This window comes from Anser brachyrhynchus, assembly GCF_964034855.1.
Source record: "Anser brachyrhynchus genome assembly, chromosome: Z".
Taxonomy (NCBI): domain Eukaryota; kingdom Metazoa; phylum Chordata; class Aves; order Anseriformes; family Anatidae; genus Anser; species Anser brachyrhynchus.
This window is the reverse complement of record NC_137697.1, coordinates 59,677,099-59,695,900: the sequence shown is the minus strand read 5'-3', so window position 1 is coordinate 59,695,900 and position 18,802 is coordinate 59,677,099. Positions and strand designations below refer to the sequence as shown.

General features: G+C 37.8%; 1 long non-coding RNA gene across 3 annotated transcripts; it reads right to left on the bottom strand.

Moving 5' to 3' along the window:
• Nucleotides 1-5,299: 5,299 nt before the first annotated feature.
• On the bottom strand, nucleotides 5,300-16,051 carry LOC308185350. 3 transcript variants are annotated; one of them, XR_013943318.1, is made up of 4 exons: nucleotides 15,179-16,051; nucleotides 10,085-10,197; nucleotides 9,893-9,988; nucleotides 5,300-9,484 (listed from the first exon to the last, which is right to left on the bottom strand). It is a non-coding gene; the product is annotated as an uncharacterized lncRNA (long non-coding RNA). The 3 variants fall into 3 exon arrangements; XR_013943316.1 differs by having other exon boundaries at nucleotides 5,300-9,988; nucleotides 11,638-16,051; XR_013943317.1 differs by having other exon boundaries at nucleotides 5,300-9,988.
• Between the last annotated feature and the right edge of the window lie 2,751 nt (nucleotides 16,052-18,802).

The window sequence follows — 18,802 nt, the reverse complement described above, 5'->3', positions numbered from 1 at the left end:
GTTGCTGTTTGCTTAGGCAACACACTTCACAACAGAAATAAGGATGACTCAAAGAACTAAATTTTTGTGTTTTCTTTTCCAGTTGTGCTGACTTCTTCCCATAAAAAAGAGTTGCTGGTAGATGGCTTTTAATAGAAAGAATTCCAAGAGATGTTTTTACTCTTTATACTTACAGTGTTGGTGAATTCCACCTTTGTACTCTTCCTGTTAACATAGGCAGAAAAAATACTCCCTTTCCATAGTTTACTGTTCCAACATTATCCCTTTTCTCCTCTGTGTGTGTCTTTTCTTTGCACTTCATAAGTTCTGCTATTGCTCATTTTTCAAGAGACAGGTCAGTTTTAAGGCTACATTAGTGTTCCAAAAATATTTGCTTTATGGTCCTCTGATTTATGGGGAGACACGACAGCTGAATATCCAGGGATACATGATGTTAGCTTTGAACAGTAAAAGAAGAGAATGAAATTGCGTATGAAAACAAAAATCAGTAAAGGAATAGTGAGGTATGCTCTTCCTATATGGAAGTTTCAGTTTTTTGTTGTGTTCAAATATATATATATGCTACAAATGACAACAGGTTACACAGGGATAGACAAATCTGTTTACACAAAACTTCCATATGAGAGAAATGTTAGAAATAGGAAGTATAAATTCATTGCCCCTGACCCCTTTCCTCCCTTGCTTGTGAACACAAAACTCTGCGAACTAGATTGGTTTTAAACAAAAAATAGCAAACAATAGTTCTCATATTTTGTGTTTAGTCTTCTGAGTAGGTCAATCATCAAATATTTATAAATAAATAAATAAATCTGTTCAGTCCACTGAAGCACCATCCACCAAATTTCAAGTACATTGTTTAAGAGGTTGAACTCAGGGATGTATTATATATCTGTCCTTGATAACTAAGCCTCCTAGATTTCAAGATATTGTGCTTCCACAATTTTAGTAAAGCCCTGTTTCAGCAGCACCCAAATGTTTTTCCCTTACTTTGAGTACTAGACTCAAGCTCAGGAAAGAACAGGATTTTCTTTTCTTTATATATGATTGTCTTCAGCAGCCTGACCTCCTGCAGGATTCAATACTTATCCTTTAAGTGTATCAGTCAATCAATAGCTATTTGGGAGCATACAGCAATTGCCTCCTGTCTTTGAATTGCAATCCTGTGAGCACATTGAAAAATTTTTGAATTCTCCAGGGCATTACCACAGGATTTCTGGCAGCCTTCTGTCTAGGAGCAATAAAGATTCTTCTTCTTACTTTATGAATGATAAGATGCTCAGGTTTGTGTCCAAGTCCATTTGCAACAACAATTGTAAGTGGATGTGTAGATGAGTAGTAGAGTTGCTCAGCGTTTCCCCATACTTTTAGAAACTGGCAATAATTTCTTTCCTGCCACACAACAGACAAGCCCACAAGTGCACTGACAGTATGGCTATGCAGAGGTTCTTGGATTTCATTTTTTTTGATGCAAGGTCATTAGCTACCTTTCATCAGAAGTTTTCAGCTACTACTACCTGGACTTGAATATTTTTTTTTCAGCTCCTAGCAGGGCAATACTCTGAACTAATATTTTTATACCAGTGTAGCCAAGGACAAAGCATGGTTTGTAGATTCTGTTTTATATATGAAATAGTTTTGTTACAAATATCAGTAATTCAAGAAAGTTCAAGGAAGTGTATTAAGATGAGATATCTCTAAATCCAATATAAAATTTATTTCTAATCAGTTTTGGTCTGTGTGTTGCTTATTAGTAATATGTACACCACAAAAGATGAGAACGGTCATCTATTAGGAACATCTCAGGTGTATACTTCGTATGTGTTCTCTGCACAACACTTTTTCAAGGTACTCAAAATAAATTCTAGACAAGGAAATAAATAAATTCTGAAATACATGTGACACCCATAAAAATAAAATGTTGACACTACCCGGTCAAAATTTGCTGTCTTCTTCGGGAACATAGATACTATAAGGAAATCCTTGCCATTTGTTTGTCATTCTGGAAGACTCCTTTCCAAAACAGGGAAACTGATCCCAGTTCTCAGTAGACTGATGAAAATGTTTTTGTTTTCTTCCAAACTCCTTTATCTGTTCAGCACCAGTGAAACTCTAGAACCTGTTACCATGTTGCCAGGTCCGATCATCAGTTCCTAGATATCCTAGGCATGTCAACATGTACTGTCCATGAATAACATGCCTTGAACTTTAACAGATTTGTTCAGTAGTCATTAAGCTCTGCAAACTGAAAAAAAACTGGGAACGAATGTCAAATCACAGTATCACAGTATCACAGTATCACAGATTTCTAGGTTGGAAGAGACCTCAAGATCATCGAGTCCAACCTCCGACCTAACACTAAGTACTCCACTAAACCATATCACTAAGCTCTACATCTAAACGTCTTTTAAAGACCTCCAGGGATGGTGACTCCACCACCTCCCTGGGCAGCCCGTTCCAATGCTTAACAACCCTTTCAGTAAAGAAGTACTTCCTAACATCCAACCTAAAACTCCCCTGTCGCAACTTTCGCCCATTCCCCCTCGTCCTGTCACCAGGCACGTGGGAGAACAGACCAACTCCCACCTCTCTACAGCCTCCTTTAAGGTAATTGTAGAGAGCGATAAGGTCGCCCCTGAGCCTCCTCTTCTCCAGGCTGAACAAGCCCAGCTCCCTCAGCCGCTCCTCGTAAGACTTGTTTTCCAGACCCCTCACCAGCTTGGTCGCCCTTCTCTGGACTCGCTCGAGCACGTCCATGTCCTTCCTGTAGCGAGGGGCCCAAAACTGAACACAGTACTCGAGGTGCGGCCTCACCAGAGCTGAGTACAGGGGCACAATCACTTCCCTAGACCTGCTGGCCACAGTGCTTCTTATACAGGCCAGGATGCTGTTGGCCTTCTTGGCCACCTGGGCACACTGCTGGCTCATATTCAGCCGACTATCAACCAATACTCCCAGGTCCTTCTCGGCCAGGCAGCTTTCCAGCCACTCATCTCCCAGCCTGTAGCTCTGCTTGGGGTTGTTGTGCCCCAGGTGCAAGACCCGGCACTCATGTGGGTTTGTAATTTTTTTATTGAAGTTGTGGACGTCTCTAATAAACAGGCTGACATTAGACTTTATTTCATATCGCAGTACTGTGCGAAGAGAAAACAACAACAACAGCAAAAACTCTATATTTTAAAGAAAGGGGTAAAGAAAGGGTAAGGGAATACTGGAAATCATTTCCTTGAGTTAACAAATATTTACCTGGTCCTGCAAAATATATTGTGGGATAAAGAATATTTTTTCCAAATAAATTTGCATGACATCTCTGCTCATTGTTTTCTTGAGACTTATTAGTGTATCCTGTAAAGCTCTAGATAGAAAATATGCTAAGTCACATCCATAAGAGAATTAACATGATGTAAAAAGGATCAACTAGCTGATCATTAAAATGGTGATCTGGAAAAACTAAGGTAAAAAAGATATTCATTAGATTGTCATGACACCAAAATGTCATCCACTCCAAGCACAAAATTACTATAGTTTATTTAGAAACACTATAACTTTATATTTTCAACATGTTGCCTTATTAATGTAACTCTAGAACTTGAACTCTGTGAACTCTTTTCACTGAAATGCAAAACCATGCAATGCACAGTAGGGTTTAGGATTTCATTGCAAACTGAAACACTAGGGCATTCAGAAACATTCAAGGCCAGGGCAACACCATTTTTTTTTTTCCCGTCTTGAAATAAAGTTTTGATATATACTTTTACCTGATCAATTCACTGTTCCACACATGGAAACAAAGAGGACATGGTAGAGAACATACCGTTGTTCCCTAACCCTGCTTGGGGCTCCCTGTATAAAGCAGGATGACACAAGGCCAGCACAAGTCTGACCTATGCTGCCACTCTTGCCACTAAGACTGACTGTTGAACAGTACACCACTGGGAGAGATTTCCTAGAGAATCATTGTTCAAACCAACTAACCAACAGCTTGGATTAGTTGGTGAGAGTCATTTCCTGGAAAAAAAATATTGGAGAGGCTCCATTTCTTTTATGTTTGGAAGAAAACACCTCCCTCTGAATCAATTTGTCCAAAGGACACATGCTGCTTTTCTGCCTTTTCACACTATCTTGATATTTGGCAGACAGGAAAGGAGGGTAAGCTTACCGAGCCACACTATCATCAAGGTACAAGATGTTCTTCTCACCTGTGTGCCATATAACCCACTGTTCCTTTTCCCTCTTGTAGAATAGAGTATTTGCCTTACAACTGCAAACTGAACTCAGTTTGGGGACATAACATAATCATGATTTGTGTTTTGTGAAAATTAACGTTTCATACCAAATTTTCAGAAGCACGGGTATCTGGGTGGTCCCAATACTTCGTGAAAGGAGGCTATATGGGGAGTTGAAGATTAAAGCTCCTGTGAATTTTATCACCACTTTCACAGACCATTTTTTTTAACCTACAAGTTTGGAAATTACAGTGGCATAAATGCTTTTTTCAGTATTTAAACATATTCAATATTTTCAATTGTTAAACATTGGAAATAATTGGAAAATTTTTTAAAAGTTACTTGTTTTCCATTTGAAAGCTACTGCGTTCTGAAAGTTAAACCTCTTAACTCCTCCTTTCCCTAGTCCTTCAGTACAAAAACTCCTAATATTAACACTGGCTGACAAAGATCCTTTCAAATACACTCTGACGAATCTACATAAATACACAAAGATGGTGTGTATCTAAAAGCAGAACTGACTTCTGCAATAAGTCTGCCTGCTTTAAATTTGTGAGCTATTTTCATGGAGACAAAATTACCACAAGCACACAGTAGCTAATTTCCTAAATGCAATAATGTGGTTATTTACCATAATGGCCACAGGCACTCCATAAGTCCACATTAAAGACTAAAAGGTTAATCATATTGAGTTTAAAAGAAGAAAAACCTGATGGCCTTGCCTTTAAATTACAGGACTGAAAAATGCATTTGAAATCACCAGTTCCTTCCTTCCTTCCTTCCTTCCTTCCTTCCTTCCTTCCTTCCTTCCCCCCTTCCCTTTTTTCTCTTTCTTTCTTTCTTTCTTTCTTTCTTTCTTTCTTTTTCTCTTTCTTTCTTTCTTTCTTTCTTTCTTTCTTTCTTTCTTTCTTTCTTTCTTTCTTTCTTTCTTTTTCTTTCTTTCTTTCTTTCTTTCTTCCTTCCTTCCTTCCTTCCTTCCTTCCTTTCTCTCTCTCTCTCTCTCTCTCTTTCTTTCTTCCTTCCTTCCTCCCTCCCTCCCTCCCTTCCTCTCTTCTTCCCTTCCTTTGTAGCTTTATAACTTTTAAACAGACACATTTGTATTTATGTATTTATTTATTAAATCTTTTCCTGCCTGAGACCACATATGCTCAGTATGTGTAATTTTATAGGTCAGTTATAAAATTCCATAAAGAGGTGTGAAATGAAAATATTGACAGCTGATTTTGCTGGCATAATTATGACATTCTTCAAAGTAAAGGTCAAAACACTGAAAATCATGAATATTCCACAACTCCAAAAATAAACAAAAATATCTGAACAAATGTTAGAATTTTCCTGGAGGTTTTAGTATTTCTTTAGCTCAGCCACTTTTAAATCATGCCATTTCCCTTGCCAGACAGCCAAATGGTCTCATTTGCTAGTCTGCCTTTCCCCTACTTTTCAAAAAGATACAGAAAGGACAAAACCAGGAAACAAACAAAACTCTCTGTTGAAAGGAAAGCTGGAACACAGAGATGTGATTTCAGGAAAGCAAAGGGCAGAATTAATTTGACAAGTTTTCTTCAGGATGTGCAGGGAATTGAACATAACTGGGATGTATGAGATGAAAAAGAGAGATCAGAAGACTACATGTAGAAGAAGAACAAAAACCTACCTTCACTAAAACAAGACCAACGGTAAAATCTTCCAATAATATAAGTTGCATTAGTGCTTCACCTTCTAACACTCTCAGCCTTGCCTTTTAACTTGGGGAAAAAGTGTTGATTGCCAGCAGACAGCTAGAGTGAATGCAAAGTCTGCATAAGAAAAGGAACAAGAAATCTTCCCCTGCTACCACCTACCACTAGGGAAATGGAGACTTCAGACACAAAACTTTCCTGGTTGAGGGACAGACGTTTAACATGTAGAAAACAGAAAACCTTCTTATGCTAACCTATAAGGTCATTCTGTACCTTCCATACAAAAACAAGGCCAGCACTCTGTGCTGATATGCCTTTAAACAACAGGGTAATAACAGGGATATCAACAGGGTGTGTGGTGGGGAAGGCACCAGTTTGAAGGATTAGTCAGAAAATTTCTGTGAATATTTTTTTGCTTAGTCGAATCACAGAGCCATAGAATACTTTGGGTTGGAAGATACCTTAAAGACCATTTGGTTCCAACACCTCTGCCATGGGCAGGGACATCTCCCACTAGACCAGGTTGCTCAAAGCCCCATCCAACTTGGTCTTGAACATCTCCAGAGATGCGGCATCCGCATCTTCTCTGGGCAACCTCTTCCAGTCCCTCAGCACACTCATAGTGAAGAATTTCTTCCTTTTATCTAAATTAAATCTACTCTCTTTTAGTTTTGAACCATCATCCCTTGTCCTATCAGACTCCGTGATGAAGTGTCCTTCTCCATCTTTCCTATAGACTCCCTTTAACTACTGGAAGGTTGCTATAAGTCTCCCTGGAACCTTCTTTTCTCTAGGCTAAATAACCCCAACTTTCTGAGCTTTTTTCATAGGACTATTGCTTGAAGTGAAATCCCAATCCACATGAAGTCTACAGGATATTTTGCTTTCAAGGGTAGCAGGTCAACAGACCAAATAAGCTTTAATGTGGACAACGAACAGTGCAAATTTTTTCCTGGAAAAGCATAGGATGGGACTCATTGACCTGGAAAATTCCTCCTAGTTGTGCTCAGCATAGCCAGAATTTCATTTTTGGCTCTAGCCATCCACATGTCAACATTTGTACTTTTTTTTTTTTTTTTTTTAAATTAAGATTGTTCAGATCACAGTCAGATGTGCTGTGGCTACAGCTTAACTTGATTAAGAGGTCACTGTCCTCATCTGCTTGCCTCTTCCTCTGTCTCATTCCTGTTCCCTGAGAGATGCTAGCACAACTTTATAAGAAGTGACACCTTCACTAGTTTCTGTAAAATAAAGTGTCACAATAAATAGAAAACACAAAATGTATGCAAGTAAACATAGGTTATTCTGAGCAGTTACAAATGTAGCTAAGACAGAAAATATGAACCAGCTGAGAATGTGTAAATGAAGTCACTCATCTCCTATCCCAGCCAGCTGCAGCAGAAACAGCATGTCTGGCTATGCCCTTTCACCAAGGATTTAACTTGATTTAACTAGGGGTATTGTTTTCAAGTGACATAGTGAATTTAGGGATGGTGTGGTGGTTCTGATTTTGGTTTAGATAAAGTCATTTGAAAACAGAGATTTAGAGTGGACTCAAATAAACCTGAACGGCAGTGTGGTTTTGAGCAGTGAAATAGAAACCTTAGTGTATGCTGCTCTTCCCCTCTTCTCTCTCCATCATCCTCTTGATGAATCAATGTGTAACTCATGCAGTGGAGCAATAGGCACCCCATAGATAATATGAACATGAGAGAACACAGTGTGATTCAGGTATTTGTTTTTACTCCAGTCACCCACTACTTTAATATGTGAAACATGGTCTCATTCAACAACAAGATCCAATTCTGAAATATGATCCAGACCTGATGAGAGAAGACAACGTAACAGAGTATTAGCAGAGCCTTGAAATCTATCTTTTGTGATATGAATAACAAGCCCTGAATAAGGACTGAGTTAGTTTATTTCTGCTTTTTTTTTCTTTTTTTATTTATTTTTTATTTTTTTAATTTTCACTCTGACAGCAGAATTTCACAAAGAGCTTGACGTGTAGTAAATCATTTTGCTAAGTAAATCAGCAAGCGGAATCATTAGTCTAAGCTGGAGGAAATACAATCAGACAAGATTTTTTGTGTCAAATAAGGAAAGGTGAAATCAGGAAATATTTTTTTTTCTTTTCAAATAATAAAGCCTGAAGTGCTTCAATGAATATTTTTTGGACATTGTCTAGAATTTAAAGAACACCCAAATGGAAAAATGGAAATGGAAAGGATGAAAAACATTATGCAGTCTAAAAAATAGACAAGTCATCTCATATTAGGATAGCCTGTAGCTGCTTGCAAAATTTTTGAAGACAGTAATTATCAGGAAATCATTAGTACCTAGAAAACAAAAATTGTCATGGATCACAAAGTCTAAGGAGTTATTTATCATTTAAAAAATGACTGTGCCAATACTCTGTTGTAAAATCCATTACAACTGCTTTGGCTTTAGTCAGAGTGTATGAGTACCTCTTGCTAAGCCGTTGAAAGGATCTCATGGTCTTGCATGAAGTTATAGTAGCTGCCAAAAACTGCTGGAATAGAAGGGATCATTGTAAAATCCTTAACAGCATAGTTTAAAAATTAATTCGGTAGTTGGGAAAAAATGCTTGGCTGACAGAGCTGAAAATCAAAATCCTCTGTTTAGCCACACAGCAGATAAAACATTACCAGCCATTATGCAAGATCCACATTGCCAGTTCAGCATCACTCTGACCTAATGAACTAGATGAAATAACCGAAAATCCTAGAACCTTATGCCGGAAAGGCCCTAGCTCCCAGAATAACAGTCAGCCTTGATTCAGCTCAGGTCTGGGGCATTTTACAAGAAGAGTGCGAAATGGCTGTGGGTTTTGGTTTTGGAAGGGGACAGACAATCAAGTAATTACACAAAAGCTACAGAGGGACAGCTGTTGTATGAAAATGACTTCTAGTTAGCAGGCATAGCTGAGAGACTGCAACAACTGGCAAATTATTTCATAGGTTTGACTGAGAAGAGAGTCTGAGGACAGTTGACTAATGACACAAGGGAAGAACAGGTGGGTTTTCATTCAGATTAATCCTTTTATGAAGCAGATCCTCATCTGCACCTCAGTACCTCATTAAGGCATAAACCAGAGTTGATCCTATTTGACTTCAATGTTAATTTTCAAAAATAATGAAAATAAAAATACTGTAAGATAATATTGTAAAAGACCTTCACCGAATGCTGTGCACAAGAGGGATACTATCTCTGACTTTGAAAGAACAGCATTTTTAACTCTAAATATCAACATATACTGTTATCTAGGATAGCAGTACAGCACTTTCAAAATCGAAAAAAAAAGCTTTTCAAAATTGATTTTCCTGATATGGAAAATAAACACAAGGGAAAAAAACAACAACAACAACAACAAACAAACAAAACAACAACAAAAAACTTTCTTCTTTTCACAGTACATGTTTCGTTCTTGTTCTCTTTCACTTCAGACATGTGCAGAAGGTGTAACAGATCACTTTTTTTTGAGACTCACTTAAGATTTTGCTATCCAGATGGTAAAGACAGTGAGAGATTCCAGTCAATCCTGACTACAGAGCAGAAAAACTGGGGAAAAAACAAAACAAAAAAAATAAAAAAAATTGTACAAAACAGTACCATCTTCAAAATTTAAGACTACACTGCATGATAATTGTCTTAAGTGAATGGTTGTCTCTGGTAACTGTAGCTATCCTGGGACTGGGCTACACTGAGATTGAACTCTCACAGAACAGAGCCTGAATTCTAAAAAATGGTTATTTGGTTTGCTGATGAGCTCAAAGATATGGCATTGAGAAATAAAGACAAAAAGAATAAATTAGGTAGAATACACTTGAGTGAAAGATAAAAACAAACGAACAAAAAACAACAACAAAAGAACAACAGAAAAAACAGTCTTACATTGTGGATTTCATTGCACTACACTCCATGAACACGTGTCAACAGACATAAACCTGATAAAAGAAAAAAACCTACTTCCTCAAGCAACCCCCACAACACAGAAACCACCATGGAAATTTCAGTCATATTCATCAACTTCAGTAACTGCCACCAACTCCTTCTTGATGATGTCTGGAGAGAGAAGGAGGAAACAGATAAGCTAAATATCTGCAGGAAACAGGGTAAATAAAAGGAAGTTGGAAAAAAAAGTAAAAAAAAATCATTTACCTGCGCTGCCAAATAGGAACAGACGGTGAGATCCAAGGGGAGATAAACATTAAAGACTAGAGAGCTAGCAATTCATCCTGCCAGCTTTCAAAGATCCAGTACAGCTGAAAAATCTAAGAATCGTATAACAGCAATGTTAAACAACAATAAAACGAGAATATAGGGCAGGTAAAATGGAGTGAACATGCTGAGCAGAGGGAGTTGAATGCTTTCAACAACAAGCCCATGAAGGGTTCCTGAAGTCAGATTGCAAAGAGTTGCCAAGCAGAAAATATTTAAGGGAAAGGATAAAGAGAAAAAGCAAATTGTGTGGTAAAGCATATGAAGTAAAACAGTTTTCTGACCAATCTCAAAAAGCATTTCAAAAAGATCAATGGAAAAAAATAGGGTCATTTTGAATTTCAAAGCAGTGAATAACTTAGTTTCTGGAACTGCAGATTTTTTAAATGAGCTGTCTAATATAGATCTAAAGACAATAAAACAAAGAAAAGCTCTTTGACGTTGCAATACTTGGCTTCACACAACATTTTTTCAGGCCCCCTAGGCATAAACATTGGCTTTCTGCTACTAAATTCTTCTGGCCATGGAGTACAGATGTCATAAAAGAAAGGTCCAAATTTTTCAAGGTCCTTATGCAGCTGCCATATTGTTAAAAGAACAGGATTTCTGTATCAGAGCTGTTCTTCTAAAAGCTCATCAGATAACCTGAAAGGCTGTCCTGGAAAGCTCCAAGGGTATTAAGAGATTGTACATATGGTTGGAAACTTGGCTTGGCACTGAACAGCTGTAGCTACTGCTTTTTTTCCTCATTTTTCAATTGCATTGCAATGCAAAGCAGTTTAAATTCCAGCCCTGGGGCAGAGTCCAAGTGTTCGAAACTGGGAAGGACACAGATCTAGCCTGAAAGGCCTAGGTCAGTTGCATCAGTCAATAGTGACACTCGAGCCAGGAGAGCAAACCTCTGTGAAAGACATCTCGAGAGCATCATCTGCACACATGCCATGCACAGTACAAACAATACAAAAGATGAATGTTTTCACAAGGTTGCAATATTAGGCTTAACCTCAATACATAAATCTCGTGTTTGAACTATACCTGCTTTGATTTTGTTAGATGACTAGCATGTTTTAGCCAACACATGGACAATATATACATTTTACCTGAGCATAAAAGAGCCTTCTAACTCATTAAATTGAACTGGAATGGTAGAGGAATTCAGAAGTTAAGAGAACAATGAGGAGGGAAACATAAATATCCCATAGTTCCACAAGTCCCAACTGGTCCCAACTGTCCCTAAAACACATATACAATTAAAAATATACAAAGGGATTCTAGCCTGGAGTGAATATCAGCCATATCTTGGAAGTGTTAAGTATTTCTAATTGGAAAAAAGATACATGATAAGTGATAAAAAATAAAATAGAAACATTCCAGATGCTTTCATTCCGAAATGAGATTTCTTCACCTGCTTCATTTAAGTAGTTGGCCAAACTTCATCCAAATTGTTTCCCCTGATTCTTACATTTATCTCATTTTCCAGGTTCCTGACCCACCTTTTCAAATATGTAGCTGTGCTCAGGCATCAAGAGATGGTCAGGGGTAATCTCAGTGTCTTCTTGGCACGGATGAATTTTCTTTATGACCAGTGAGATCTTAGTCGTAGATGGCAAAGACAGGATTTCAGGTGCTTTCTGTACATTTGTGATACCATGGCAAATCCATCAAGAGAAGCACAAGATAATTCTTGGTTGCTGTACCCAGAAAGACTTTACTCTTTGCTCTATGGCACCTGGAACCCCCTCCTGTTTAGATGTCCATTTGTTTCACGCTGTCCTGCCTTGCCTTAGGAATGGTTATGGAGTCAGTTTTGACACTGCTGTCTGAGCAAAGAGATTTTGAGTGTGACTGTGTCTTAGGCAGAGAGTAGATAAGCTAGTCCATCCCTACACACATTGCCGTATAGGGGCTGGGAATTTAACACCTCTGTGAAGAAAGCACAATCCAGAGTCCCTAGAAATATTAAACATTTATTTAACAATACTCCCTTAAGTTTCTAATGAAAATAAATTTGCTGAACAATCTGAGATCAACACCATTTTTTTTTTCCAAAGAATAAGAAAAGAAAAATTTGGCTGGAGTTCCTGGGGTAATACTACAGACATTTCCTTGGTAATCATCCCTTTTCACTGAGTTATGGAGACTCTAAGAACCCTAAGAAACCTAAGAACTCACGGCTGAAATGATGGAGGATAGGCTGCTTTCCTGCCCTTCACTTTCTCCCAAGGCATGATTTTTCCAGAGTGCTGAGGGCCATCTTCCCGAAGAGTCTATTTTTTTGTCAGGATCGAAGGGGTAACCCAGCAGCAGTAGAACTGAAGTTACACTTGCAGTCAGGGCCTGCAACTTCCCATCTGTAAGCAATGACTGAAAGACCTGTAACATAAAAGCTCCTGGAATATTCTGGTAATAGGTGGCTGAGAAAATTGGTAAAGACAGAAAGTCTTCTCTTCTCAAACGATTCTTACTGTAACGTTTATTTTTTGACTGCTATTTTAAATGCTTATTATAATCACATGCTTCCAGATCAGACTACCCTTTTGTCATCACTGGAGATTTCTCTTCGTTCACCCTGTGATGTGGAGAACATTGATGCCTTTTGGAAACCCTCCCTGGAAAGTCTTCAGGGAAGCTTGCAAAAAGCTAGACTAGAAACCTTTTTGTACCACTTTTTCTTCTTTTTTTTTCCTATGTCTCTTTAGTTTCCTCTCTTCCATTTTTCTCCTTTTATTGTGGTCTATCCAGCCTGAGTTGAGCAGAAGACTTCACTACTGACGAATAATGAAAGAAAGCTATGCAGAATTCAGTAGAGGTGATTTACTCTGAAAAGCCCCAAAAGACAGAAGAAAATGAAGAAGATGGGGACTTGTGTACTTGTATCATGCCAGATTTGGAAAGATATTTAGGCAACAGAGCTATAAATAAGCACCCAAAGCACTTTTAATAGTATCAAGCCATCTAGGTTCAGATAACTAGGTATGTATTTTCTAACTCTTTCTGAAGTCTGCCTATCTGCAGCTTTTCATGCCTAAATAACCTTAAAAACACAGCTCCAACTGCCCTGTGAAGACAAGAGGAGGAACAGCATCAGTGCTGATGGACGTGGTTTGTTTGTTTTAATTTATCCATGTAAGGAAACTATCTATCATCACCACAGCAACCATGCACAAACAAAAGAGGCAGTCATATGTAAGCTGCTTCGAAATACAGCTCTGTGAGCATATGTACGTGGTGTACACACATCCCCCTCTTGGTGTTTTTATATAGGTCGGTTTGCGAGAGAAAACAGCGTAGAAGCTGCAAGCATTGGGTAAAGCAAGTTTTCTAGCACACAAAGAGAAATCTTTGCTGAAGAAACTCTCCAATTTCACCTTTATCACTTTGTCCTTCCCTTTTGTTTTGCGTCAGTTCCTCAACCTCTGCTTTAGATTACATTAAAACTCCAGACCTGTAAATGGCCTGGGGGAGGAACGTGCTCACATTTCCTTCTCCTCAAGATTTAGTATTACAAATTAATCTACAGGAAACAACTGCTTGGCAATTTAGAAATGGTGGGGGCAAGAGTCCACACATTTCCTTTGCTGGAGTAAGTAGGAAAAAAAGGGAGAGAAAGCAAGGGACATGCAGGCTGCTATTTTGTTACTCCATGCCTCACTGTATTGATAGTGTTCATTTCAGCTTCTTAGCAAGGTTAAGCTTGATAATTGAAAATGTTCATAACATCACAGTAATGCAACTGAATTGTACTTCTACACTTGACTCCAACATACGATGAAATTATCAGTGATTTAACAGCCTTTTAATGATATTCTGACTACAGTACTTTAATCCATACCATAATGTAAAATGTGAATGCAATGCATATCACACTTTTTTCTCTGTTGAACAGTGAATAAATTTTGTACAGACATCTGTTATACAGTTTCTCATGGGGCAAACATTGTTTAGTTCCATTATAAAATTATGAAGACAACAGTTTCGTTTTTTTTCCTGCTTTTTTTTTTTTCCTTTCCTTTCCTTTTTTTTTTTTTTTTCTCCTAATAGATCTGGCACCTGTTGAAAATATTTTTCTCATAAGCTTGTAACAAAAGCTATGTCAAATAAAAGATAGAGTTACACTGGTTACACTGGAAAGAAAACATTTTCTGTCAGCACAGCCTAAGCAAAAATACTCTTGATATCTCACACACTACAGCTTTGTCCAGGTCTATTTATTTAGTGTTTTGTGCTGTGTGGGCAGCATAATTTGAGATAGTGAGAAAACTAACAATTTTATGTTAAAGTAGATTTCTCAGAAAACTCCAGACAATTTAGAAAACTAATCCATTGCAACAGAAACCTCCAAAAGGAAATGTAATAGCAGACAGAGTGCATAACAGTTGCCACTTCACTTAATCCAAAATAAAACAGAAAACAATGAAGATATTAAAAAAAAAAAAATTTAACACCCCCCTCTTTTCAGCAGCTTGGCCACCTATTCAAAGAGAACTCAAGGGCTATTAGGTGCCTATTTTCCACAGTGCTTTTGAGATCCCTCTTCTAAATAAGTAACTGAGCTTTCACAACTCTGCTAACTAGAAAACCATGTTGAAATTTCATGGGACTTAGTTTCAGCACTTTCCAAAGTTCATATTCAACTCCTGAAGTATACTTATAGAGGAAGCTTTAAAAACAAATCAAACAAGCAAACAAACATCACAAATTAATCCATTGTCTCTGAGTCTCTAACAGAACAATAAGTAAAGTTAATGGTGTATTCTTCAAAGTCATTTCTTATCTTTATGTGCAATGTTCACAGGAAATACTCAAGTGGTAAGAATTGCATTGCACCACAGCCAACATGTTTATTCAGGGATTTATGTATAAGCAAAAATACTGAGGAAGGAAAAAGCAGAAAGCCAAGGCGATAATCACCTAGGATTTTTTTTTTATTATTATTATTATTTTTTAAGCACATTTTTGGCTGAATCTGCAATACCATTTTGGTTCAAGCAACAGTGAGGTTTTGAAATTAATCCCTTGAGCACCCCCACTTACCATACTTTGCTTTGATCCTCACAGTGGTTTTGGTGTATTTGAACTACATTCCTCACAGAAGAAACTGAGACAGAAGTTTCCATTCCAGGTGCAAACCTAATGATGTCCAGCCCATAATGGTGACACAGACACCTGAGTTAAAGTTTGGTGTTTCAACAGCTTTGAACCACATGTGATGAGAATATTTGGTGTGATGAAACCAACTAAATTTAGTCTGAGTGAAAGCCACAAACCACACAGAGAACAAATATTGGGAACTCATCATCATCTACATGAATCTAGTACTCCAGTTGCATCAAATCGCTGCTCATGTAGGCATAGCCTCTGTTTTTCAAAATATACATGTTCCCATTCAGACCTGTTACTTCTAGCCAGAGTTAACTACAAGGCTTCTGTGTGAACATACTTCTTCCTAGCCTTATACTGCAGTTTTCATTTGTAAAGTTGATCTTTTGCTTGGATGGACAGTTTTTCTTTTTACATCTGATGTGTACATCTGAGAATGCAATCAGGAGATTTCTATTGATTGCTCTCAAGCAATTTAGTTCTGGTCATGGTTGTACTGGATTTGCAATTATACTGAGGAGAGGTATTATTGACTCTGCCTAGTAATTACCAGGCTGACATCAGATTCTGCTACAGCTGAAACTAACTTACATCTCTCTGACCAAGTTACCATAATGAGATGCTATTAGTTTTTTTTTGCTTTCCTTCTTTTTTTTTTCTTTTCTTTCTTTTCTTTTCTTTTCTTTTCTTTTCTTTTCTTTTCTTTTCTTTTCTTTTCTTTTCTTTTCTTTTCTTTTCTTTTCTTTTCTTTTCTTTTCTTTTCTTTTCTTTTCTTTTCTTTTCTTTTCTTTTCTTTTCTTTTCTTTTCTTTTCTTTTCTTTTCTTTTCTTTTCTTTTCTTTTCTTTTCTTTTCTTTTCTTTTCTTTTCTTTTCTTTTCTTTTCTTTTCTTTTCTTTTCTTTTCTTTTCTTTTCTTTTCTTTTCTTTTCTTTTCTTTTCTTTTCTTTTCTTTTCTTTTCTTTTCTTTTCTTTTCTTTTCTTTTCTTTTCTTTTCTTTTCTTTTCTTTTCCCTAAGCAAACACAAGCTTACCATTTTATCTTCTAAGGAACATACAGAAGGAAATGTAATACCTATTCCTTTAAAGGGAGTTATGTGTACTTACATCAGAGAATATATTTAACCTTAATTAGAAAAGGGTTGGGTATCTGTGATATTCTCTAACTGTTAGTTTATTTGTAGAAAAACAATACCAAAGTATATGCAGGGTAAAGGAAGTTAGATCAGCTGTTATTTGAAGATGTTATATGAAGACCTGCAATAGCATTATCTGGACTTCTCTGGAGGTTCGTCCTATGGGCCTGGAGCCACTGTTATCAGTTTAAATGCTTTACGAATCATACTGACATCTTTTTTATCCTGAGCCCAGTAATAAAAATGAGAAAGAATATCAGTAATGGATCTTCAGGCACATACACAGATGTCTTTCTAGTGCAAACTGGAGGAAAAACACACTGTTACCTGGAACAAGCCTTTTGTGGTCATAACAAGACTTTAAGTTCACACTGGCTTGCATAATGCACATACAGAGTTTATGAAAAGTAAACCAAACCAAATTAATGCTTCAGCTACAGTTTCAGCCTTGGGTCATTCACCATCCTGCTGCACAAAAACTACAAAAACCAGAAGCTGACGCTATGTGCACTTCCTGCTTGCTTGTTATTGTTTTCTTTGCAATTACTGACACAGTTCTTCTGAAGAACAATAGCTGGGATATTGAGAAGTAATCTTTGTTTCTAAGTCACTACCCTGTTCGAACCTAGTCATGTACAACATTTGAGTGACCTATCTACTGTCTTAAATGACTGGCTTCCGCCTAGTCTTGGGCACAGACAGACAGGGGAGGAGGTTTTGGAAGTAGGCAGGGACTTAGCATGAAAAGTTCCCCACATACATCCCAGCCAGTAAACACCACCAGAGATGAAAAGGTCTGGAAACTACAAGGACACAAATGCACTCGACTACAAAAGAAAACACTCCCCACCTCTTTGTGTCATTAGTGCAAAAACACCTCCTAACACCTCATAAACAAGTCAGCAGAACCTATACCTTGCAGGCAAGTGCCAAGCTGTTTTGTTTGCTCTCTCTGTGGTCAAGCATTACAGACTCCTCAAAAGATGCAGGGGTGCTAGGTCTGCCAACAAACAGAGCAGGTGGATCTTTCCTGGCGTCAGCCCAGGATGTAGAAAGGGTTGTGAATGCCTCGCTGGAGCACAGGAAACAAGTGACAGGGACAAAGGAGGTCCTGCAGAGAGCAGCCCAAGAAGGAGCCAAGCTCTGAAGCAAGATCTGGCAGGCATGTTTGTTGTTATTTAAGTTAACTACAAAGTAAACCCCAGGGAGGGAGAAAATCTGGACCAGATCCAGCGTGCACATGTGCTGTGTTCAGAGCAGGGTAAGAATGTCATTTCCAAATGTGTAACGTATAGGTATGCATACACAAGTGTATATTCATACGTAACTACTCTCTGCCATTTCCTGGAGCCAGAAAACAGCATTTGTCTTGCCCCAGTATTTGGGGCTTCTGGTGATATAAGAACTGTTGAGGAGTCCATTAGTGTCATTGATTGCACTATGCAGAGAACACTCTGATCTTGGTGCTAGTTTGACTTAACAGCACTTAACATGCCTTGCAGTGATGAGGTTTGCATGTTTTTCCTTCTGCTTCTGAACTGGAATAGGAACGACCAGACTCAGAGCTTCTAAGATTGCTCTTTTTTGAGCATAACCTCCCATGGACACCTGTCATCTTTACAGAAAGCACGCTGATGTATTGCAGCTTCTCCCTAGAAATGCCAAAAAGTTAAGGCTGCGTGCATAATCCTCAAACCACGCTTTTTCTTTCTTCCTCTGTGGTCATCTTTCTTTGTGAGTATGCATAGAAAAGCTGATAAGTCTGTCATCTCCTTGGGGTAACATTTTCCAAAGCCTTCAAATTAGCTTTTAGAAATAGCTTGAACATGAAGGAATCTAGCTCTCATCACAAGTCAATGGCTGTGTTCATACCAGCAATTTTATTGCAACAGCTGAACCGAAACAGTGAGGCAAAGCAATTGTCACTGAGTTCTTTGTATGTCCTTTATGATAGGGTGCAGAAGGGGAAGGGAAGATAATTCAGAATTATATTTTTGTGTGAAAATTCAAGCCAGTTCTGCTTAAAGCTGTTAATGTACACATACAGTTCAATATCTTTATAATCTACACACTCCAGTTGTATCTGAAAATAGGGTTTAGAATTCAAGGTTGATTTATAAGACCCTATTTGTACTGTGGCAAAATAGATGAAGATGGCTGCTTCCTGTCATACACAACTGGTTGCTCCAGTAATCCTGGCAGACATTAAGCAGAATAGGTTATAAAAATTCTCAATATTTTTAGTGAGCAGCAGCAGGATGTTTACACCTACTGTTCCAGGAAAGCAGTAAAGCAGTAAAAGGTTACACTGTTTACACTTGGGAGACAAAAGCTGATCACCAAGACTAGTTTTACTCATAATTACTATGTAATGAATAAAACTAGCAGTTTAAAATCTGTCTACACTATTATTTCTCAAGTACAACA